Source organism: Thunnus maccoyii, chromosome 15, assembly GCF_910596095.1.
Source record: "Thunnus maccoyii chromosome 15, fThuMac1.1, whole genome shotgun sequence".
NCBI classification, from domain to species: domain Eukaryota; kingdom Metazoa; phylum Chordata; class Actinopteri; order Scombriformes; family Scombridae; genus Thunnus; species Thunnus maccoyii.
Genome location: NC_056547.1, coordinates 24,352,632 through 24,377,674, shown reverse-complemented (window position 1 = coordinate 24,377,674; position 25,043 = coordinate 24,352,632). Strand labels below are relative to the sequence as shown.

The 25,043-nt window shown below is 40.7% G+C and overlaps 1 long non-coding RNA gene across 1 annotated transcript in view; it reads right to left on the bottom strand.

The window, feature by feature from the left end:
- LOC121913697 overlaps positions 1 to 24,801 on the bottom strand; it is a 34,480-nt gene extending 9,679 nt beyond the window's left edge. The window contains exons 1-2 of the long non-coding RNA XR_006100349.1: positions 24,720 to 24,801; positions 9,582 to 9,670 (exon numbers count right to left, since the gene is read on the bottom strand). This is a non-coding gene — a long non-coding RNA (uncharacterized LOC121913697). The remainder of the gene's footprint in view (positions 1 to 9,581; positions 9,671 to 24,719) is intronic.
- Positions 24,802 to 25,043: the final 242 nt, after the last annotated feature.

The following is a 25,043-nucleotide window of genomic DNA, read 5'->3' as shown; positions in this document are numbered from 1 at the left end:
AGTTAAAGGACTCCAGAAGAACAGATGATTCTCCAGGCTCTACACTGACCCTTTGAACTGAAATGCAAAACGTGGCAGAGAGCCTTCACAAGCTATCCGTCAACATGTGTGTATCTCTGTTCGTGCGTGCATTAAAAATATGCACTTTGGCCAAAAATGGTAACTTTGTTTGCCCTGATGCCTGCCTGCGGTTGTGTCATTTTAAATGTGAGAGGCCCCGGGTGCATGCATGTGTGTAAAAGTGTGTGTTAAGCCATTTGTATTTCATTGCCCTGAGCAATCTGTGGCCAAACAGATCCCATCATGTTTGTGTTAGGAGACCAGATAGGCTTCATTCCCTCCAGGTTCGCTGCATGCTGATGCTCCTTTTAGCCAGCTTGGACGGATTATAGCATCCACTCATTCCAAGGTCTGGACCAACGCTGACATTCCCGGCTAGCGGAGGTTAGTTTGGATGCTGCACTCCAGACTTGCTTCAGTGTCAAAATGTATGTGCTTCAGCAGTTCAGGGTCAACTGGCTATTAGTCTGAGAGAAGGATTGATATATGTTAACCAGGACTGAAATTGTCTGATTATTCAGGTGAGATACAACAACTTTTAAAGTCAGGTGCTAAGTGTAGTATTTTACTATCAATAAATGATTAGTAAAAAAGGGAATAACATCAAAATTGAAGATCATAAACAGAAAAAAGCATAGTGCTGGGAGGAACAAAGTATCTTTGAGAGTCAAGTTCTTAGAATCACTTCAAAGAATGTTTGCAAGTACAGTAAGAGTAAAAGTGAATACTTTTTACTGTTATCTCTCAGTTAAACATTGTGTTTTGCTGACATTGGCTTTAGTTCTTCATTATCTGGGGTGTAAAAATAATAATAATTTCATAATCTTTTTTTCCCCTAAATTTTTTTTGTCTTTCTTCTTGACCATTAAGCATTGTCATTGCAGAAAATGAGTAAATATTTCATCTTTTATATGTTACATGTGTTATGCATGAATACATAAACATCACTTTTGTGTGACAAAAATGTCATTCACAACAAGGAAATGTGCAGTATGATATCTTATTCATGTTTGGGGTCAATTAGTAATGCATCATTTTCTGTAGCGGACTTCTGAAACTTGTCATCCGTTGAAAATCCATGCCATGCCAACGAGATGCCATTAGTCATCTCAAACATAGTCTTGTTTGGTCACAATTAAGTGGGTAAAAATAAATAGGAAATGTAGCATAGAGGAACAGTTGAGTTGAACTACACTGACTTTTTAAAATGATTAAAATATATTTTGTTTTTCTCAGGTTGATCAGATTCATACTACATTTAAAATAGAATACAATATGATTCAGTGTGGGCGCCAGCAACTGAAAAGTGCTTTTAATCCTTTACAGAAATGCAGAAGCCATGTGCTCAATCAGTTTCACAACTATTTAATTCAGGGAACCTAAAGGTGCTCTTGTTGATGAAAACTGATACCAAAAAGTACAATTTTTGGGTAGAATAAGGGGAAATGTATGTATTTAGTCTGGCAGATTAAGAGTTAAAGCTTTTTGCCTTAGAACTCTGCACTGAACAGAGGGGGTCAGTACATGTTTGCATATAGAGTATAAATCAAAATGTGTTTATCATATGTATGCTTTTATTACATGGTCGCTCAGTTTAGAACAGCTTATAAGACCTCCGGGGCTCGCTTTATGGTCAGGTTTTATAATAGACTTTTCATAATGACTACATGTAATTTCCAACACATATAATGTCCATAGCATGATATTAAGTAATGCATGGAGGGAAAAGTTTTCTATATACGTTCCCTTGACAACAGAGTACATTGCCCCTCTTTTGTAGGCTACACACCATCACAATCAAGTTCAGCTGCAATACTTCCCTAGATGTTCTCTTTATATTTGTTGTCTTTATGCTCTTTGCAGTGTTTATCTAAGAGGGCACTATGCTGTGAGATCAAATGGATCAAGCAATCAATATCCATTTCTATTGTTCTGTGACAGCATGGGACAGTATGGGAATTATGACGTTGGCTGCTATGACAGCGTTTGAGAAAATCTATTGATCAGGTGAGCAAAAGTCATTATTTTATTGGTTGGCTTGTTTTTATCAGCATCTAAAATCTGCAGAAATCAAACCAGCGGTGGTAAATAAAAAAAAAAAAAAGAAATCTGCACTGCGAAACACAAATGTTTCAGATTCAGTGTGGATAGGCTCATGGTGATAGATGGGTTTGAAATTTTTAATTGACATGCAATTTATTCTCAAGAGTTATTCGCATTTGGGCTGACGACCTTTAGATGGTAGTTTTTGATAAAAGTTGTAAGGGAAAAACTACATTCACATCCCTGTTATTACTGACATCTGCAAGCCGAATATAGAGACCAATTGCGTGACTCATTAAATGTGTGACTGTGCTTTTCACCTAAATGAGGTTTATTTTATAGTGGTGCTATGAAGTGCTACAGTAGAGTGGTGTCTGCAACAAGCAAATCATATTGCTGGTTAAATATTCAGGCTTTTAGCGGTGGATTCACACTATCTTGTGTCAGTATGGAAAGAAGAAGCTGTCACACTGATCGCCTTAAACAATCTTCCTTTGGCCACTGTCAAGTCTCATTGCATACTGACATGTTGCCGTGTCTGACTGTGTGTTGCTATGTGACAGTGTGTATGTGTGTGTATGTGGTTTGCAGTTTTGCAAAAATAGATGAGAGGTCGAGCATCCCTCAAATGCGTTGTTGACCTTGTTAAGCCTTTTCCTCTGCTCTCTCTCTCTCTGGCTCTGTCTCTGTCCTTTTGTCTCTTTCTGTTCCACCACGCTGATGCAAAGAGGAAAAGACAGTTTCCACTGGGTGTTGTCCTCTAATGGATGTTGTTCTCTGAGTATCCTACCCCCAGAAGGTCTACAGATTCGCACTGGTAATAGCCGTCTGCTCAGCAATCCACGCTCAAGTTTCATTTCTGTATCCAGCTTCTATCTGAGTATCTGCCTCTTTTATCAGACCCTTGACTCCTGCTCAGTAGTTTCTTACAAAGTGCAGCCGTTAGCTCCTTTGTTTGGTTTGCTGTGCACACAGCTAGGGAGGTTGGGATTTCTGTTTAACAAGTGTTTATTTGTGCTCATCGAGGAGTCCAGCTAGGAAAACACAAGGCAGTGCGCGGGCCTCCTGGGAGAAGCTAAGCTTGCCAGATACAAGAATCACAAATCAGTGACGGGGGGGTGTTGGGTGTTGATACCATAGATCTTTTCAGACTGGTGCCCAGGGCAAACAGAGGTGTGAAGTTTGCATTGTCCAACAGGATAAATAATGTGCTTTTAAACTTTGCCTTCGAAAATACAATCATGTATTAACTGCCTACCTAAGAGATGCTGATTGTCTGCAAATGTCACGTAAAGGTACCAAACATCACTTTGAGTGGTAACCAGAGACCCTGCTGTGGTATTCTTGTTATTTATGTGTATCTCAGCCCCGTCAGTCTATACAACATCACACAAGAGAAGCTGCCATTTAAAGGAATAGTTTGAGTAAAATTTGTTACAATTCTCTTTTTGTACAGATTAAACAAACAAGATACAGTGTGTTAATTTGTGAGCTATAGAGCTGCTGATAGCTTTGGACAGCTAGCTGTTTCCAGTCTCTGTATTATGCTAAGCTAAGCTAATTGCCTGCTGGCACTAGCTTTATACTTAACATGCACATATGGGAGTGTTATCAAGCTTCTCATGTAACTCTCAGCAGCAAAGTGAACTGATCTGAATTTACCAACATGTAGAATTATTCCTTTAAAAGGGAATATCTTTGGGGAGGTTTCTCAGTTCATTAAAGCAGTGTTAACACAGAGCCGATGTTGCATGACATCTGCCAATAAACTGCACTGTCCACATGCTGAACACAATGACAGAATATGTCAACTAGTGCAATGGTATGGTGCTCTAAGGGAATAGTTCAACATTTTATACACATTTATATGCATAAAAAGTGGAAGCAGTGGAAAAAAAGCTAGCCTGGCTCACTCCTAAGTAAGAAAAATATCAGCAATGACTTCCTGGAGTCTCTGCTGGTTGTCTGGCAACCTCACAATGATGAAAAGACTCCTGGAAGTCTCTTGCGGTGAAGGAATGGTCCCACACATAATCCCCATAAAAACGAAAATTGGTTTCACACAATTTTTACACTTCCGTTTTCGTACAGATTAAAAAAACAAGATATTACATGAGCTTTAGAGGTGCTGGTGGGCCGATTTTCTAACTTTAGACAGAGCCAGACTAGCTGTTTTCCCCTTGTTCCAATCTTTATGCTAAACTAAGTCAATCATTATGCTAACCATCTGGCTGTAGCGTTATATTTAGGCTACTGTACAGCTGTGAGAGTGGTATCAATCCTCTTATCTAAATCTTGACAAGAAAGCAAATAAATGTATTTTCTAGGATGCTGAGCTATTCCTTTAATGTGTTTTTAATTGTTTGGACATCAAGGGGATCTTTGACCCATGTATATCAGACAATAGTTGTTTTTTTCCGGTTTTAGTCTCATCAGGGAGATTTGTTGAGCGCTGTCACTTGCATTTAGCACATAGGAGCAAGTCAAAAACCTTGGTGTGACTGTGGACCATTACTAAAGAGTGAGAGTCCCATTAGAAATGTGACTCACACTCTTTAAAATGTGACCAAATCCTCTTATCATTTAAGACATATTACCTGAGTCTGATATAGAGAGTATAAAATATGCTTCTATTTCTAGCCTATTTGATTACTGCAGTGCTCTTTAATCTGGTGTATCTGAGCAAGCTATTGATCAGTGACAGCTTTTGTATAATGCAGCATGTGTTCTGACAAAGACCAGACTGAGAGCCTGCATTTTAACATCGTTGCATTGGTTACCTGTCAGAGAGTTTATTTCAAGATTATTTCACTGGTTAAGAGATAAGTGGCTCCTACTCTAGGTCCCTTACATTCTCCAGCTCGAGCCTTTTTCATTGTTCTTGAGGCTGGATCTATAAGACATGGAGAGCTTTTGCTTGTTGTACATTCTGTCTGTGGTTTTACAGGACTCTAAATCGAGTATTTTTTATCCTTTCTTTAATTTAAATGTATCCTATTTTATTGTAGTTATCCTTGCTTTGGTGTAAATTTTATTTTATTGTGAAACATTTTTACGCTTTATTGTAAAACATTATTTGCTTTTATGTAAGGCACCTTGTGTTGCATTTTATGCATGAATTGTGGTATAGAAACAAAGTTTATTACTATTATAAAAAATGATGCAAATCCTTGAAATTCCCTGGATACAAATATACCCCAAACCTTTAACAAGCTTGGCTCCAAGCATGGTCTAATCCAACCATCCCCACTGCAACACTTGTATGTTGCACATTTATGTATGCGGAGCACATCAGAATAGCATAATTCCAAAGGAGATGGATCCATAGACACATGAGGTACCTGGAAATTTAAAATGTAAAAAAAAAATGTGAGAAGTCAAAAAAAAAAAAAAAACTGAAATCTAAGCAGAACATCAAAAATATGTGCACACTCATAGGGATGTTAAGTCTATAACCTCCACACTAACATAGGCAGCTGTAGCAGCTTAGTGTACAGCATCTCCACCATCCACTAACATACTCTGACATTATTGGATGGTGGAGAAACAAGAAGCAGAGTTTGGCTCAGATAAGTTTGACTCTGTCATGGGAAAGCCTTTGGGAGCGTCATTGCAGCTCAGTCAGTTATGAGCACAGTTATGGACAGCCCAAATTAATTCCTTATATACACAGTGGACATTATGGATTGCTTTATATGACATGTTGTCCACCGAGTTCACCGAAGAGGAAAAGCAACAAAGTGAGGCACATTCTCAGGCTATCGCTTCACTTTCAGGAGCAGCACTGCGAGACTGAGCCACTGGGAGCCAACTGATAGTTTCCCAACAGTGCTAACAGAAAGTGATTCACTGTGGTGCAGTGAGTTTCAGCATGGACTGTTTTTGTTGGACTGTGTTACCGATGCCAACACAGGGGGAGTGCAGATGTGTGTGACTATGGGGTTTCAAACTTTCCTTGAAGTAGAAAAGAACAGAAGAGGAAAGAAGGCAGTATTTTTATTTCAGTATGTGACATGATGCCCTAAAAATGAGGTAAATATATCAGTTCAATTCATACTGGCACATGTAAATTCTGTGGGACAGGCTCTATTAGAAGGACACTGATTTTTCTTTTAAAATAAATGGCACCAAGGGTTGTTATAGTTTAATGGGCTACACAGACAGGACATTCAGCCTGTTCATGGTGAATTAGTGGAAAAGGGTTTTTATGAATGTAGCTCCAGAGAGGCCATACACTATAGTTGCTGCCAGGACCGCAGACGTATACATCACCAAAGCTGCTAAATTATTCAATGTAGTAAGCAGGGCTGGAAATTATGATAAGGTCTACCAAACACAGACACACAGCATGAGCAGAGAGAAATGTTGATGTTCTCCGACAGGAACAGACAACCACATTAAACACTACTCATTCTCAACTGCAGCGCCTTAGGTTGACTGCTTTGGGGTGGTGGTGGGGTGGGAGGGGGGCGTTGCTGAGCAAAACACAGCCAGACATTTTTCTGTCTAGGAGCGGCTGTGTTTTTTAAGGTCAGTCCACCTTAAGTGAGCCTGGTCAGATTAGGCTAACCTGTTGTTGCTAATTTTGGGGCTAACCCCCTTCACTTTTCAAGCAGTTGAGGAAACTGACGAGACTTTTCTTGTTCTTCAGAAGCTGCAGCATTTATTAAATGATACACTGGAGTCTGTACTGTACATTTACTGCCAGACTGACAGCTTAATGCTAACCTTTTCCTCTGCTCCGCTCGCATTCACCATCACTTTTCTGCGGCTCGCTCAACCACACACTTGCTACCTACACACATTATGCCCTATTCCTTAAAGTAGCTATGCTACTCTTATAACAGTAACTTTCACGTAGATGTCCTTTGAAGAAAGAGGAGAGGGAGGATGACTCAAAACAATTCCATGGTAACGTAGGTTGTTATTGTGTTTGCACAGTGTGCGAGTGAAAATCATTAGTAGCCCATTGATATTAATTATCATGTGAAATTTTAGCAGCGGCGCTCATAATTCTGCCGCTGCAGAATGAATATAAGGGAAACACTGAACTGTCATGAGCTTCACAATGCTGGCCTCAAAAGGTATTTAAGGCCTGGTCACTAAGTTGTATTTGAGAGGATAAAGAGCATAAATCCTGAACATGTGAGCAATAGAAAAACCATAGTAAAAATTATTTTACAGTGCCCTATAGAAGTTTTAGAGGTCTAAAGTAACTCAGAACATTGTCTGTTTTTATCTATAAATAGTACCAAATTATGTGGGACTTCTTGAGGAATTAGAAAATGATGGGACCTGTGAAATCAATGGGCACCAAAAACTGCATAATTTATTCTTTACATACCCAGAAAACCAAAGGACACCTATAACTCATGCTATCAGTTGAGAACTACCTAATATGGGGGTGGTGGTAGATTGGTATGCCATTGGTAATGGCATCCACTGGAAGTCATTAGGTCTGATAATTGCACTACACAGTCATATAATAAACTGCACCATGAGGCCATTGTATACTAAAATATACTAATATACTATTCCCTCATATATTACCCCATATCACGAGATGATAATGGCTTCGTATCTATTGTGAAACAAATTCAACAGCAGTTTCATGAACAGCGGGGGGAAGTCAGACACCTTTCTATATAGCCTCAATTACCTCAACACATTACTATCAACACAGCCTCCAACGGACAAGTGAAGACGTTCCGTTTTCTCATATTAGAAGTCCAATATTTAAAAGTACATGCAATTCATGCTCTGATGACAGCAGTACAAGAAAATTATGAAAGGAGCACTAATGGGGCACCATCACTTTAATAGACTAGTGATGGATCACAGAACTCTTGGTTCAGTGTACATTGGGACAATAAGATGTTACATCAGATAACACGTATTTGTTATGAATAGGGGTATACGTGTATTTGTCCCCAACAGTTCAGTGCAGGACATTCAGTTTGGTGGAATAAACACCTTAGCAACATAAAGGCTAAGAGTGACAGATAGTCGGGTTAGCTTGTCATGTCTTGTATCGTGTGGGAGAGTAATGGTTTACCAGAGAGTTAAAGCAACACCAGACAAAGTGAAATGGACAAAAACTACATGTCGACCTGTTGAAGTGAAGTTGTGGGACGTTATATCTTCAGAAACATCTTTGTGATCGTTCTGATCATATTTATTTATTTTTCTTCATTTATTTATTCTTTTTTTTCCCCTTTCTGCTTTTTTGGAAACCACACTTTTTACAACGTGGCTTGTAAATAGTCACTCATCTTACAGGCAGGAGCCCTGCTAATGCTCCTTCACGTATGCATCAGTCAGTCTGTCGTGGCTTGTCTGTAAACAAGCAGAGGCTGCAGTCTTCAATGAATTATTGTTATATAATTATTAAATAATTAGCAGTCAGTCTCACTACTGATGGATGGACCTCAAGGGCTGCAGAGAGCTACATAACTGTGTAAAACCTGGAAATTTTGTAGAGTGAGTTTTGACCAGGTTCTTGAAAAATGCAAGTAATTACATATCTAACATTACTAATGTCATTACAATTACCACAGTACTGTAACACAGAGTGCATTACTGCACAACACTGGTCTTGATTGATTTAAACTGTACAACTCGCTATGTGGTATTGTTATTATGCTATTATTTATTTATTTATTTATTTATTTTAATGAAGGGATGCACCCAAACCATGGATTATATATACAGATACACCCCTGTATCTATACCCTGTGGTGTTATCCTACAATCATCAGAGAGAGTGACAACTACAACAGTAAGTGTCATGTTTTTTTGTCAGAATGTTGAAAACAGGCATCGCTTCCTTACTGCGCCGTTCTGTTGTACAAGTGACATCTCACTTTCTTACTTGATCTCTCTTTTGTTTGGTGTTGCTTCCATGACAAAACCCCACCCACACACTCCCACACACTTCGATCTTTCAAACTTTATGGATAGATGAACACTTTTCTTATTTAAGACTTCGGGTGTGTTGGCCTGTTCTTTGTTCCCCCACACTCATTGTCACATACGTATGAGAGACGTGGATCTGGCTTTCTGGTCTTTCATGGCAACAGTTTCTTACTCCTTCTTTCTTTATTCCCTTCTAACTCACCAATGAACACAGAAACGGCCACATGGCTGTATTTATACACCTTGTGTTGTGTGCGCACACGCATGCATGGCTCTTTTCCTTGCACTCAGTTGACGCAAGGTGTAAAACATAGGATAATGGCAGCATTTCATAAATAATGCAAAAGAAGAGTCGGGTGCCTCTGTGTGTGTGTGCAGTTTGTGTCGGTCGTGCGTGTGTGTCCATATCATGCAAGAGAAAGACTGCCCTGTCAGCACCAACACTCCTCCCCCAAGCGCCTCCCTGACACCGAAAAGAGACCCCAAGATAGAGGTTTAATCCCCTCTCTCCCTCCTTCCTTCTTTCTTTCCTCCACACAAACATATATACAACACACACTCACCTATACACACATGCATTGCTCAGACACCCTCCATCAGGTTTTAATCTCAGCAGCAGTGCTCTTGCAGCGTGCTCCTCCTTCCCCACCGGCTGAGAGAGAGAAAAAATATAGAGGAGACAAATGACTCATTTTATGGTGCAGGAAAATTACCGCCTAAGAGATATTACAAGGTGTATGTACACATTTATTGTAGGAGGAGATGAGATTTAGTGCGCATTTGTGTGAGAGAATAACAAATAATAGGAGAGGGAGAGAAAGTGTGCATATGTGGCTGTTTTGCAAATGAGGGAGTCTTGGCTGGATCAGAGTTGTTCCATGTCCTGTTCAGATGGCTCGACATACAGTGTGTAGTGTACTGTATATGGTTGCACATGCCTTCAGGACATGTTGCTGCTCTAATCGATAGAGAACAGAGGAGGAGGATGAAGAGGAGATAGTGAAAATCTATTGCAGTGTACAGGGTATCTGCTCCCTCTATGAGAAAAATGCGCTTTAGCAGCTTCTTGGTTCATTGGTTTGGCCCAGGAGGGAAGACATTACGGGTGTGATGCAGGACCTCTTTTCGATCAAGTCTGTTCTCATCGCGCTCGCTTGGTCCAACCCAGAAGGTTGCACAGATGCTTTGCACAAGCAAAAAAGAAATGAAGAATGAAGCAATTGGATTTTTCTTCTTGTGTTTTTTAGTCCTCCCAAAATCCCAAACATACTCAGTGTTGAAACTGCTACCATTGTACAAATCATTTGACTGATTTAATTACAAAATAAAAAACCATAGCACCACATCCTGGTAAAACATCTTTTCAGTAGGTGATACCATAATACTCACACATCGTACTGGCCAGAGACGTTTGAGACATTTTACAACAATGTGTTTCTCATGTGTTTGTCTCGCCTTCCAACACGACTCATATGCAGAAACTGATTTGCCACCTCTATGGTTAAGGTTTGGTTAAGTTTAGGCAACTGGTTAAAGGGAAACTTCGGTATTTTTCAACCTGGACCATATTTTCCCATCTTTTTGTGTCTGAGTGACTAATGGGAACAACAATTTTTGAAATTGGTCCAGTAGTGAGCAAGAGTGCTGCAGCCAGCAGCGGTGAAACAGACTGCAATGTAATCTGACGGGGTAATAGTGCACCATCAATGAACGTCCACTAAAAGTACTTGTTACTGACAGGCTCAGATTATTATTATAAGTGTCTGATAACATTATGGAAAGGACCATACAGAGAAATAAATCTTTTTTCTTTACTTTTCGCTTGATCCGGTCTGTTTGTTATTGAGTCCAACCAAGTCTCACTCACCAAGTCTCATTCTGAAATTTTGAGAGTTGTTCGAAGAGTTGAGTTGTTCGAAATCAGTTAAATATTCAACCATGACAGAATTGGAGAGAGGAGGGCCTGGAGGAGTTTGTTGTGTTGGAGTACAGAAAGTGCAGCTTAGTGTTATCTAAAAAAATTTCAAAGTCATGGCTGAATATTTAGCTGATTGCGATGCTTAGAATTCACTGCTACCGCTTCCACCTATGACCTGTCACGGCATGCAAGCCTCTCCAATATTTCCATCCGCTCCCCAGACACCCTCATATTTAATCTCACACAAAGCAAGACTGACTCGCTCGGCCTCTCTCACCCCATTTTTCTCTTCCCATCGCTGAGTCCTTTGGAACCCATCCAGAGCACCTAGACACCCTAACCTTGGGGGCTAACCCTGAATCTCGCTCCCTGAGTTCCTCGACATTCCAGACGCATCAGGACCCCCGTTCATACCCTTGCATTCAGTCCCCTTCATTCCTCCCTCTGACACTCAACCATCCCACCATACATGACCCTCATCCAACCATCAAACCAAATAAACTATTTTGTGTATACAAATGGCGTGGTTAGTGAATCTATTTTTTAGTTGGCAAACTCTAACCACAACCTAACCATATTTTATTTGCTATAACTACTATCTTTCCCCAACCATAATCATACCAAAGTTACCATGTGCAGATATTGTAGAAAGCAAGAGTTTTAAAAACTTTGTCATTAAAAACATAGTCCTGGTTTTGCAGAATCCTCCAATATTGATGTTCTTCTCTGGTGATAGTGTTGTGATGCCAACCATGTTCTCCAGTCCATCCACACCAAACTCCTCGCTGTATGGTTTTGCACACTATAACCATGTCCTGCTCCTTTTGATTTTGCTTCTGGTAAGATGACTGTTATTATTAGTACAACTGAGAGTTTGCTCGTCAAGAGAATGTAAACCTTTGTCATTTTTAAGCATTTAAACACTGGTCTCAGCAAATATTCATTCCATCTGGTTTTCAAGCCCTCTACAACAGACTTCCAGGTCAAAGTTCACCTCAGAGTTGACCTTTGACCTGCAAATGTGTGCAAATATTACACTACTTGAATACCAACTGCATAATCACTTTTGTAGAATGTATGTGAACAGTCTGCTTAATGTTTATTTATTACCTCCATTACACCATTATCATTCTTTTTTGGTGCAGAGCGTGGAGCAATTAAGTGTCTGTGTCTTTAATCTGCTGGCAAACTGACATTCTTTCTCATGTTAACCAATCATATGAAAGCATTTTGAAGACAATTTAACAGACGACCTGCTCAGACTCGTGTCATGTTGGTTTTACACAGAGTAGTGGTATTTTAACTCCTGCATTTTTTGACATAAAAATATTACTGAAAAATTATTATTGGCAGATATTTGTGTCTATTTGTGTGTTTACCAATCTTTTTCAGTTTCCAAAACATTCCAAAACACACAGTTGATCATATTGATAATGAATGTTACTGGAGCAGTGTTGGCTATTACTGGGTATCATGTTTTTACCTCAATATTTGGATGTAGTACTCCATAATGCACAGCAGTTCCTGTTGTGTGAGCATAAAAATTCCATATTTTGCCCTGCGGTTTTTCTGATGATTAATTTGACTCAGAAACCACACTATCCTGCCTCAGCAGAAACAGAAAGGAGCTCAAATGAACAGGTCCTGACCCCCTAATCTTCCATTCGTGGAAAAAGAATGCAGTACAAGGTTCCTTTTGAATTCATTTATCTCCATGACTCTTTCTGAATTTTCTTTTGCAGAGCTAAATGGAAAAAAAAAAGTATGTGAAGAAATACACCATATCTCCAAGCAAAGTTTATTTTTAATGTGAAGCAGGAAAGTCGGTGGTGGTTTCATGTTTGTCTGTTCTTAGCTTTTCAGCAGACATACTGGACTGTGCCTGTACAAACAACAGTTTGGTTTGAACTGCACGCTAGATGGATGTCATGGTCTGTACATCTGAATGACAGGAAGGCTGCTTATCATGTTCCTCATCGTCGGGCTACTGACATCTGTCACCTTCGGTCTTTCTCCTTCCCTCTGCCCGCCTCTCCCTCTTCCTGCCTCCCTAACACACACCTATACGCACTTGCACACATACACACACTGCTCTGCTAGCGCCGAGTCCCCACTTCCAAAGCATCTCTGCCACTTATCTCTCTCATCACTCAAACTGTTCGCAGTAGCACTCCTCCTTCCTCTGCGGCGCGGGGGGAATGAAAAGAACGAGACGGGCGAATAGGGAAAGGGAAAGGGAAAGGGACGATTCATTTATTCGGGAGGGCTCATATGTTCTGAAAGGTGCTGCTTTGGCAGCAAAAACTTTCCTCTGACACGTGTCCAATTGATACTTTGAAATGGCTGCCCACTCAGCAGAAGTGATGGGACAATTCCCCTCGTCTGCAGATTGGGAGATGAGAACGTTTGAAATGTTCGCTGCCAGCTGAAAACTCAGAATATCACCTGCAGCGGTTGTCTGGGTTGTTTTATCGATTTTCGTCCACTTCCCACTCATCATCATCAATGTCGCCAACGCTGTCAACCCCATCGCTGTCATCATCGCCATTATTTACATAAGTGCCACTCATCGTTATCGTCATTATCTTCTTCATCATCTTCATCAGTACCTGCAGCAGTTTAATGTATAAGTACTGTAATTACTGTGATTGCCTGAAATTGTGAATGTATGTTTCAATCCAGAGCTGTGCTAAAGCCCCATGCAAATTTAGCCATGACAGTCCTGATGATTGACAAGCGTGTGCACAAGTGCAATGTAGGGATAACATTTGAATACAGGGCACAAGGGCTTGCTGAACGGATTGATGAATATGAAAATGATGTGAATCATATGGTATGTGTTATGGAATTTTCCATCTTTAGGGGTTACAAATTGGGTCACATTGGGTCAAGTCTGGGCCTTGAGGTCACACTGTAATTCTTAAGCAGGAAGGCGACATATTCTCCTCTCCTTGAGATTCCAGCTATTTGTGATGTTTTGGGGAAAGCAGAAACTTCTCTGATAGAGGGTAAATCAGCATCGCCATGGTCACCGAGGTCGGAGGAGGCTTTCCTAGACAACACAGATAGGTGGATGCGTAGATTCTATTGACACAGTCAGACATTCAAACCAAAACAGCTGAAGTTCCATGCAACGTGACATAAACTGACATGGGTAAAATGCAGTTCCTTGTTTAGAAACTAGTGAACCAATTAGACTTATTTTTCATATTGTAGGCGGATAAAGAACAGGACTCAGACCTTCAGAGGACAGAATGGAAAGAGACAGCATCCGAGTTGCAGATGACTTCGAGGTTCGCTATTTTAGCTCTCCTTGGCCAAGTACTTCAATAAACAATTTCAGCTTTAAGACATCAAAGGCTCATGTGCGCTTTTCTCCACTGAGGTGCTGACCATTGCTCAAAATATCCACAACAGTATGACCTTCACAGTCACCAGATCTCAACTCAGTTGAACACCTATGGGAGATTTTGGACCAACACGTTCTTCACCACCATCATCATTTGCGGTTGCCCAACACCTTATTTGCCACTTTGGGTCCTATTTTTCTGAAACTGGGGGGAAAACTATGGGTGTGGGTGTTGCCAACAAACTTTTGCAATTTCAATGACAACCCATGCTAAACCAGGCGCAATGTAGAAGAGAGGCTGAATACATTATTAGTAGGAGGAATACAGAATCAGCAGGTGGAGTATCCGGATGAGCCTCAGTAATGTCCCATCACATGAGCGAACATGCTTTAAAAGTAGCTGACAGATGAAATCAACTGGGAGGACAGAGACAGAGCTCTCTGAGACAGACAACAAAAGTTCACTTCCAAATACACAAATATCAGTATACATCATCTTTAATACGCTGTCAGTGTTAGATATCCTCTCCTGAGCTGAATTCATGTTTCAGAAATGTCTCACTGAAATTCCTGTCCATGCAGAAAGCTTAACGACGAACAATGAAACAACTACAGTAACTACTGAAATGTATTTCCATCATTACTATTTGCCTTATTTTGCTATTATTAAACTGATTAGAGAAGATGTGTTAAGTTAATTATATGGACATACTTTAATAAGGATAAACCCACTACATCAGAATGAAGCTACTATTGCAAGTATTTTGTATCTTGCTTCAATAATCCTCCTGACATGACATGAAAAATATGTTTTACCTCCAGAAAACACAGATTTTGGATTTTTTTTAATTGCTCCAAATGATTTTTAATTTTTTAATTAATTTATCACTCATACATATCTGCTCTGGTTCCATGTCAAGTTACATGGCACAACTTGACAAATGGCATTATACACCCCAAAACAACACTATAAACCTCTTAAGCAATATCATGCACGTCTTAAGTGAACCACACCGTCCCAGCTCATCACTTGCTGCTATTAAATAAATGGTGACCCCGGCTCTATCGGCTGGAATATTGTACCTCTAACAAACAAGATGAATTGTCTGTGTGATCCAGCTTGGATGAAACCTTCTTTTCAATGCATATAGTGACCACATATTCTAATTAATGCAAATAGTTTTCATTAGTTAACTTTTCCTCATGTTCTCAGTTCAGGACTCATGCCCAACCAGTCAGGCTCTTGTGAACTGACATTTTCAACAGGATAACCTTAACCCAGGAAGAACTTATGTAATTACAAAGAACATTTTTAAATGAGTATAATTTGATAGATTTTTTCATATGAGCTTAATTATGCATAACTAAGGTTACAGACTAAAAAATAATTTTGGAAACAAGTTGAGTTAAGAAAATTACAGTCATTAATACAAAAACAAAAAAAAAAACAGGATTTGGAGGCTCTGTGTGCTGCACCGTTCAGCCACAGCTCTGGTTGGTCGAGCAACTTGAAGCACAACATCAGCACAGTGGCAGTCCGCCATCGTCTGTGACAGTGAGTTTGCAACTCAGTAAGCGTTGAATAAAAACAATAAGAACATCATAGGGGGGGTTTTCTAAGCCATGATCAACCACGTGTAAAATACTGTGCTGCAATACGCTCAACTCCTCTTTAGATAAAATGGAGTCACACTTTCATGCACCAGGCTGCAGCCTCGCTTTTCACAGGACAGGGAAATGTGCTGACTTTCATTTATTCACACACACACACACACACACACACACACACACACTTCCACAAAGAAACAAACACAGTGAACTCAATAAGAAGATTACGATGGCTCATTTTCTGTCTCAACTCAAGGGGAAGATTACTAGATTCCCATAGCAAATTAGCTCAAATGAATGGTTCATTATCAGTGTGAAACATGGTGGCAGTGGGATGTGATCATTATGGCCGCTCTTGGTTGGCTTGATTAATCATGTAATCACTGAGACGAGCTCAGATTGCACCACATACCACAGTGGCGTGGAGCACAATCTGTGATGTGAATGTGATTTTCACTAACCTGCTTCCAGCCAGGAGATACATTCTTAATGATTTGTTTGTTTCTTACTGTAAATAGCAAAAAAAAAAAACCAAACAAACAAACTCCAAAACAAACTGGGTTGCTTTAGCATAAAAGAAAAAGAAAAAGAAAAAAAAACCTGCAGATATATTTTTCCATCCCTGCATGGCTGTCAATTGTCTTCTTCCGCTTCTCCCTGTCTCCCTTTCTTTCTGTCTCATGTCTCCCAGGTGTTTATTTACAACACAAAGACAGTGCTTTAATGATGCCGCAGGGTTGTCAATATAATCAGAGAGCGATCCTCTTCATCTGCACATGCTGTCAGAAAACAAAGGCCTACAAGTTACAGTTACAGCACCAACTGGCACCCACGCCCAAGCTCTCTTTCCACCGCGTTACCGGGGACAAAGATATGAACAAAAGCTCTGTCAAGACGGTCTGACATTGTCTTCGGATGGATCCCTCTGTGTGTAGTGTGTTTACATCTGCTAACAGCCTTCTCTTCTCGAAAAAGCCTCTCCGCAGCGGCCTAATGATCGCGGCTGATGACAGATTTGGGTGCATTGTGGGAAACAGCTCGGAAAGATCAGCCGACTTTGGAGTAAAAATAGATACTCTATCCTTGATGCTATTTTTGGGATTTTTTTTTTTTGTTGTGAATAATTAAAGATTTGAGTTTGACTGTGTGCATGCATGTGTGTATCTGTGTGTGTGTGTGTGTGTAATTACTGGCATTTACGTAGTGGAGCGTCTCATTACAGTGAAGAGGCTTGCAGAGAGGACAAGGTCAAGGCTTAATTTATCATCGTTTGCTACTCAGGGCGCAGTGTGTTAGCAGGCGCTGTAGCGGAAGTGTAGACACACAGAATATGAAAGTCTCTCTGCCTCCTACGCGAGGTAAAAACAAGACAGGAGCTGCTTCATTTCACACTCCGTCATGAGAGACTAACAGGTACTTCGAGATTTATTTATTCACTTTGAATTAAAAGCAAGTTTGCAGGTAATCGGGTTTGAGGAATAATCAAAAATGACACGTCTTGAACAAATGCGCATGAGATCAGCCGTCATCTCGTCATCGACAGGCCAAAACCCAGCTTTCTGAAAGTTTTCTCCCCTCCAGTGCCCACATCTTCATTAATGACCAGATGCCTGCTGATGAATCCAGCAGTGCTCTTCTGGGCAAGCCTCCAACACGTTCAGACCTCAGCGCTCCTCCTGAGAGTCACGCCGTTTCTATCAAATCCGAACCTGCAAGTTAAGACGAAAATGTGACAGTACGCGATAATTGGAACTAATTGGATGACATTATACATTCAGATTTGCTGTTTACTCGCCACGTCTCGACACATCAACAACTTGTCATCTGGGCACTGTCTGATATCTGTGCAAATGAGCTCATTTCGTCTGCGTGTCAGCCACGAAAGTGACAAAACGGAAGAGGGGTAGTCAAACTGAAAAACGTTTCAGTTTCGCAACTGTTCAAGAAAGTTCCCTAATTAGACCTATCTAGGTGGTTAATAAATCAAAAGTGAGCAAAAGCAAGAGGCCCTTATGTTGGAATGCTCAGATCTCCTATGAATAAATGATGAAATATGAGACAGACAGAGCAATTATTAGCTTTCTTAAACATCGTTTACACACCAAACAGGCTCTACATAATGCATGGGGCTGTTTTTAATGGCGCAGATCAAAGGAAATCACAGCCCCAGTGGTGCCACTATTAAACTGACTGCAATTAAATAAATCATAAACAAAGAACAGTCATGTAACAGTCCAGGGGTCCTCGGAGTGTGTCCCCAATAAAAGACACAAAGAGTCGGTGATAATAAGTGCGTGGCACGTCCCGCTGGACGGCGAATTGAGAGTTGTAAATATTATGAAAAGTCATTTGTAATAAGGAATATCATTAGATGGATCAATCACGTCTGCATTAATATGCTTATTGCATCTGGACATTATCTGGGTCTCAAGACAGGCCCGAATTCAATCTCAGCCCGGCATCCATTTTGTGTCAGTCAATCAAACAAGTAAATTGCTTGTATGGCAATCAGCTCACTCGCCCGCCGCTGAGCGCTGACAGTGCTGTGATTACTCTCTCTGCTCATTCATTTCTAATGCCTCGCCGTTTTACTGTCACCGCTCTAACACCAATCACACGAGATGCCAAAAAGATCAAGTGCGTGCGAGCGCCATGCGCGCGCGCGTCGGCTCGTGATGAATCCGAGCTCGCGGCTTTCTAAATTCAACACCTTTGACCTGTCATTCCGCAACAGAGGTGATGCTGATAACGAAACCAAACACCATCACTAAGCTGTCTTTTTCTGAATGTGTGTGTGTGTGTGTGTGTGTGTGTGTGTGTTTGAGATGACAGTTGAGGGATTTAGGGAACGGTGGGTGAGAGAAAGGAGCAGAGTTGCGCGCTCGCAGCTGTGCATGTGTGTGTCGGCACACGTGTGTGTTGGGCTTCCGATATCAGGACAAGGATTGAGAGTTGATAGGGCTCGAGATTACAACAGAGCTTTCAATTTTCTATTTTCTAAAAGCGCCCTTCTCCCCCCCCCTCCTCAGACACACACCCCCAGCCCTCCACCACCACCACCACCACCACCACCACACAGCCCTGATTATTTTCCACTCAAACAACATGAGCCCAGACTGAAACACATACAGTAGCAGACAGGTCACACCCATAGCCTCGACAGCTGAGACAAAACATCTCAGCTACACCGGCAAGACGTCCTGGAATAGCATGATTCCTCCTTTCTGATTCAAAGGTTGGCTTATTGTTTTATTTTTTTGACATGATTCAAAAAAAGGGGAAAAAAAACAATGTGCATGATGAGCCCCTTCAACATTCTGCCTCTAAACATCATTATATTTTACAGCAGACTGTGACAAACACTGCGTGACTGTGACAAACAAATCATGCTGGGCTTCAGGGAAAAACATGTAGAACAAATGTGGAAACTCAAACGCATGGTGGACTGACAGAGACAACAGCACTGGAAATACAGTATGACCACATGCAGAACCATAGCCTATTACTTATATATAGTATTGATACCTGAAGCTGGGAGTAAACGCTGTGATGGATATACTGTACGCATGTTCTGTATTGACCATGTAAGGGAATTCTATACTGTATGAATGTGCTGACCATGTAAAGGACTCTTTCTGTAGTCTCACCCCTGTATGACCCTCTCAGAATGTGTGCTTCTTGTTGTGAACATAAGAAATATAAGGAAGGGGTACGTTTAGTGAGATCAGTGAAACCCTAAAACTGTATCTATAGGATACATACATAATACCTACATGCATCCTGGCTACTTGAGGGTCACAGAAAATAGAGCGTTCAACACATTACATAAAGTAAAATTTCTCTTAGAAGAGATAATTTGCATCCAAAAGCAACAAAACTTGCATTACATTCATTATACAGACGCTTCTGACTTAGATTCAATTCTACGATGGTCCTGAAAGCTCAACACACTGCATGTTAAACCTGCTGTGTGGACCTTTTACATATAAATGAACGTCCCTTACATTCAAGCCCTTGCCAAACCAGTTCACACAATGCTGATTAAGCCTATCACCGCCAGATAAATCTCTCTGTATTTCACAGTATACAGAGTTTTTAATCTGGTTTCAGGTTTGAGATTCCCGCATGGCCAGATGAATGCATACTGTGCATGACTGTGCGCAGTAGAGACTTCCGCCATCCGAGCTGGCTGACTTCCAATTAGCTCTCTGCTAACTTGAAGGGGGATAAAATAATTTAATCATGCGGCTCCTCTAGACCAAATGTTATAAGACCAAATGCATCAAATTTTTGCAGGGGTTGTGTGACGCTCAAAACAATTTATCCACCGTTTTACAGCCGTAACAGTAGCGACGGAGCAGGCTATGACAGAGCCTATGACGTAAGCACATGTCCACAATGTTTTTGTAATTACTCTCACCGCGGGAAGGGGAAGAAAAAGGTCCTGCACTCGAACTTTAAGAAAACACACATGCAAAAAGACAAAACACAAGCAAGTGAAAAAAACCATCTTCAACCAGTGTGAAGACACATGTGCAGCATTTAAAAAAGAATTCTGCAAAGTGAAACGCTGAATACAGAAATGTGTTGCAAAAACAGAAAACACAACCAAATACAGAAACGCGCCACAAATACAGAATAGTTACAACCTGTATTTGCAGCACGTTTCTGTCTTTTGATGTGTTTTCTGTCCCTGATAGATTAACTCAAAGGCTCCATGATAAAACTGAAACACACACTATCTTGAAGGTAGTGGGAAACAAGAATTATGTTAAAGCTGCACTTCTAAATGTTCTATGTTAACAATGGATTAAATGATGATGTTTAATGCAAAAGGTGTTGCTTGTAGTGATGAACTCAAATTATCACCTAGTTTGTTTTAGTGTCTTTTAGCTCGTTGTCTTGGTTTTACAGCCTGTAACTTTACTGTTTTGATTTGAAAAAGCTCTGATAAACCCACTGTATGCTACCTGCTCAGCACCAAACAGCAAACAGACCGAGTTAGCAACTAGCTGGTGAACACAGTGGAGCGTTTAGCAGCAAAAGAAACAAATATTTTTCTGAAGTGTTGATGGAGTGAAGCCAAGAGCTACTGGACAGAAAGATGATCCATAAAGTTGCTCCGTGTCTGCTGGATGTGTAAATAGGCAACTGTTTGCTAACAAAATTGCTATATTGCAGTTACCCTGAACTTTTAACCCTTGTGCTGTAGTGGTGGAGACTGACATGATGTTCTCACTTTGGAGGATTTTCATCATCTTTCTATCCTTTTGAGGACACTGGAAAGCTAATAAAAAAAAGAAGACGTACACACACACACTCACACACACACTATAGCTTGCAGCTCTCAAAGAGCAATCAGGGGTGATACATTGGCAAATGTCAAACAAGGATTAATGGATTAATAACATTGTTAAGTATCCTCCTAGTACTGTCTCTGTCAAAGTTTCCTATTTTTCCCAACCCTCCCTCTGTCCTCTCTCTTCTTCACTGCACTAATAGGGAGTGTGAGGGGAGCTGGGGACGTTAAGAACCAATCTCACAGACAAAAAACTCTTGGCAGAATTTAATCTCTCCGTCCTCTTTCTGTCTCTATCTGACAGCAGCGCTCTCCAGCTTTTCACTGTGTGTGTGTGTGTGTGTGTGTGTGTGTGTGTTCTGCAGCCTGGGTTATTGGGGCTTCCATTAAACCACACTCAGTGTAATCAGCAGAGAATTATGTGCGCCAGGGGCAAAAATACTCTGTAAGCCTTTTCTACGTCTGTATAAGTATATTAATGTGTGTGTGTGTGTGTGTGTGTGTGTGTGTGTGCTCGTACGTTACGTCGCCTTCCCATGCATGCAGGTTTACACAGATTTATTGGTCTATGTGGTTGTGTTTAAAGGTGAAAAAAACAAACATTTTCCCCAAGAATTCTTCTTTTTTTACACCGAGCGGACCAAGCGCGGAGGCCTCTCTCGAACTATCGTTGCCCTGGCCAATTAAAAAATCCGAGGGCTAATAGGGCTGCTGCAGCTTGTCAAATGATTATCCAGAAAGTGCCTCCCTGAAACACTTCCGAGGAAATTCATGGGTGGCAATTCAGCCAGAGCCAAAGTGGCAGTTGCTTGTTAAAGTCTCTCCAGCATCCGATATTTTTTTTCTTGCTTTTCTTTTTATAATGCACTTCTTCACTTTCACATTTTTATAGACATTCCCCACACCCCGAGATGCCGTTTTACTCACTTACAGCCAAGAAGTTTTATCAACTCAGGAAAAAAAAAAAAAAAAAAAAAAGCTCTGAGAAGACCTTTCCCAACCTCACGTCTTGCCTTAAATCAGCTGTAATATTGCTGACGGGACATTCTGTGAATGAATATGAGTGAGTTATTCCTCCCCTGAATTCTATTATCAGCTCCCCACTGAGAAAGGTCAGCTTTAATTTCCACAGGGAGTGATAATTACATGGGATTTCAGCTTCTCCCGTGGCTTCCTCACCACAAACAATCGCTTCTACAGAGGTTAGCTTCACTATATGCTTTTGACTTCACACTAATCCTCTCAGTTTTCAAGAGTTATGAGTCAGTTTCTGCCTCTCGCTCAGTAGCTGCATTCACTGTTGCCCTGTTTTGATTTTAACCATTACCATGTCCTCACTGTAGCACCATAACTTAAAGAGAGAACCCAGATGACAATGATGATTGGTACTCTGACTGCATGATGATTGCCAGATGATTACAAATATGTTATTTGCATTCAGGAGCTCGCTGCTCAACGGAAAGACAGCTCCACACCTCAATCACTGGAGCCGTATGCCCATAATAAATACACGACAGGCCGTAAAGACAGAAAACTGAAGTCAGTCATGTCTTCTGCATACCAAACATGTTGAGCAGATAGAGAACTGTGAGGGAATGATACACTGTAGTTTTGGGAGCTCGTGCTGGTGTATAACTCAACTCTCTCCGCTCACCCACAGGGAAATTAACTGTGGCGAAGCAGCATTACATGAATTACCAGGGTAATCCTGTACTGACACTGCCCTAATCTGCACAGGGATATACGGGATCAAATCGCAGCCCGCATATTTCACTGTGTATATAACAATACTGGCAGGTGGTTCAAGGAAATAGCAAAACAATACACCCCGGTGTGACAGGGAGGTGAAGGAGTCACAGTTTGGTGATAAAATGCATAGAGATAGATACACAGATAGATAGATAGCTCTGTGATGCTGGCAGGACTGTAGTCAAAACTACTCCAGTCGAGTCAGAGGCAGATTCAAATCTGGCTCCAAGCTGTAAGATCAAGTCCAAATGGGGTCCAGTCCGAGTCCAAACCAAGTAAAAACACAAAACAATGCTACAGTCATGTCCACAGACTCACATTCTACACTTGATTAATTAAATTTAAATAGAAAAAACAGATTTAGTGTTTTCCCACCAGAATATGGTCTAAATGCAGTTCAAAGGACTTCATCACACTGCCTGCAAGTTGTGGCTTTCTACTTACACCACCATGTTGGAAGAAAAAAATTTCCAGAAAGTATAATTCATCAGTTCAATGAATAAATACATGTGGGAAAAAATACAAGAGAAATGTTTTTGGTGGCTGCAGTCACAAATTTACACTGGGGGAATTTAGACCTCAGTATTTCCAAAACCATGGCAACAGCCTCGTGTGTATCTATCCTCAGATGATTTTATACAAATTTAAATACATGTGCATAATCTGATTTAAAAAAAGCAATCCAGATACATTTGTAGCAATATGATACTGTGCAATTTAAAACTGTTTCAATGCAATTTAAAATTGTAATATTGATTAAGCACACCAATAACTAAAAAAAAAGAAACATCAATATTCACATAATTTTCGTTTCAAAGTACTAGATTAGATATTGTATACACTAGAAGATCTGCTGCCACATCAATAACAGGAAACACTGGCAGTGATACACTGGATAAATTTTATTTTTCACTAAAATTTTCATCTTTTACCTTGGTTCACAGGTCAGTGTCATCCATATGCCCATAATCTAAATTTGAGGCCTTGTTCTCATAAATAAGCAGTTTGTGGATTCAGCTGTTACCTTCAACCCATTGGTTTATTTTCTGATCCTGTTGCGTGTTGTGATGACTGTAAATGCAGTGCACTTTAGGCAGTGTTGGTTAGACACAGCAGAATCCAACACTTTTTTTTACAGTGTGGAACGCTAGCAGGGGAGAGGCGGGTTGCACATACACACACACAAGAGGCACAGCAGCACAGAGAGAGAGAAAAATCAACTAGACTTGATCAAAACCAGTGACTTAATAGGTGAGACCAAGACTGATACCAAAACAAGTCCAACTCAAAACACTATTGAGTCCTAGAGAGGTTAAAAAAAACATCTCAAGACCTAGACGAGACTCAAGTATCACAGCCCTGGTTGCTGGTTTGGAAGCAGCCTCACCATCAGTTATGTGTAGGTAGAGGTGTGATCAGCAGTACATTGCGAGATGAGGTGATCAAACATAACCATTACTTTGGGCCTACAACACAGATAGATGTGTTAATGATCGGCCGATCCCTGCTCCCTTGGCGCCGAGTCAATAACAAAACACACGTCTTTCGGAATGAGGCGTGATTGACGTCCAATATCGTGCTAATAACAATGCTGGCCTGCAGCGGTGGCGGCAAAAAGAGCAAACAACATTGAAAGGACTCAAACAAATGCAAGAGTTTTGTCTACGCCCGCCTACTGCAAAGCAAAGGATCTTCAGAGTATGTATCCATTTTGAAGTAAAGACGCTGATAGAATGGAATTGAGTAGAGAGACATGTGGGGAGATTATCTCATCTTACCAATGTAGGACTGATGCTGATTCAGACCCAGACATGGTGAGGGGAGGATTACTGCAGGCTTTTAGAATATCTCTTGAGAAAGCTCTTCAAAGAAGGTATTATACAAAACATCCAGCAATATCTAAGTGCTCTTTGTTAAAGTCTTACCAGTGCCCTCCTCTTTGTAGCACTTTGTGTCTCACCTCTCTGTCTCTCTCTCTCTCTCTCTGTCTGTCTCTGTCTGTTCACTGGGGAGGCGATGGACAAGGATTTGTGAAGGACATTTGCTAATTAGCATTCTCAAACACAAAAGCAAAGCAGAGGTGAGGAAGCCAAAGAGCTTGA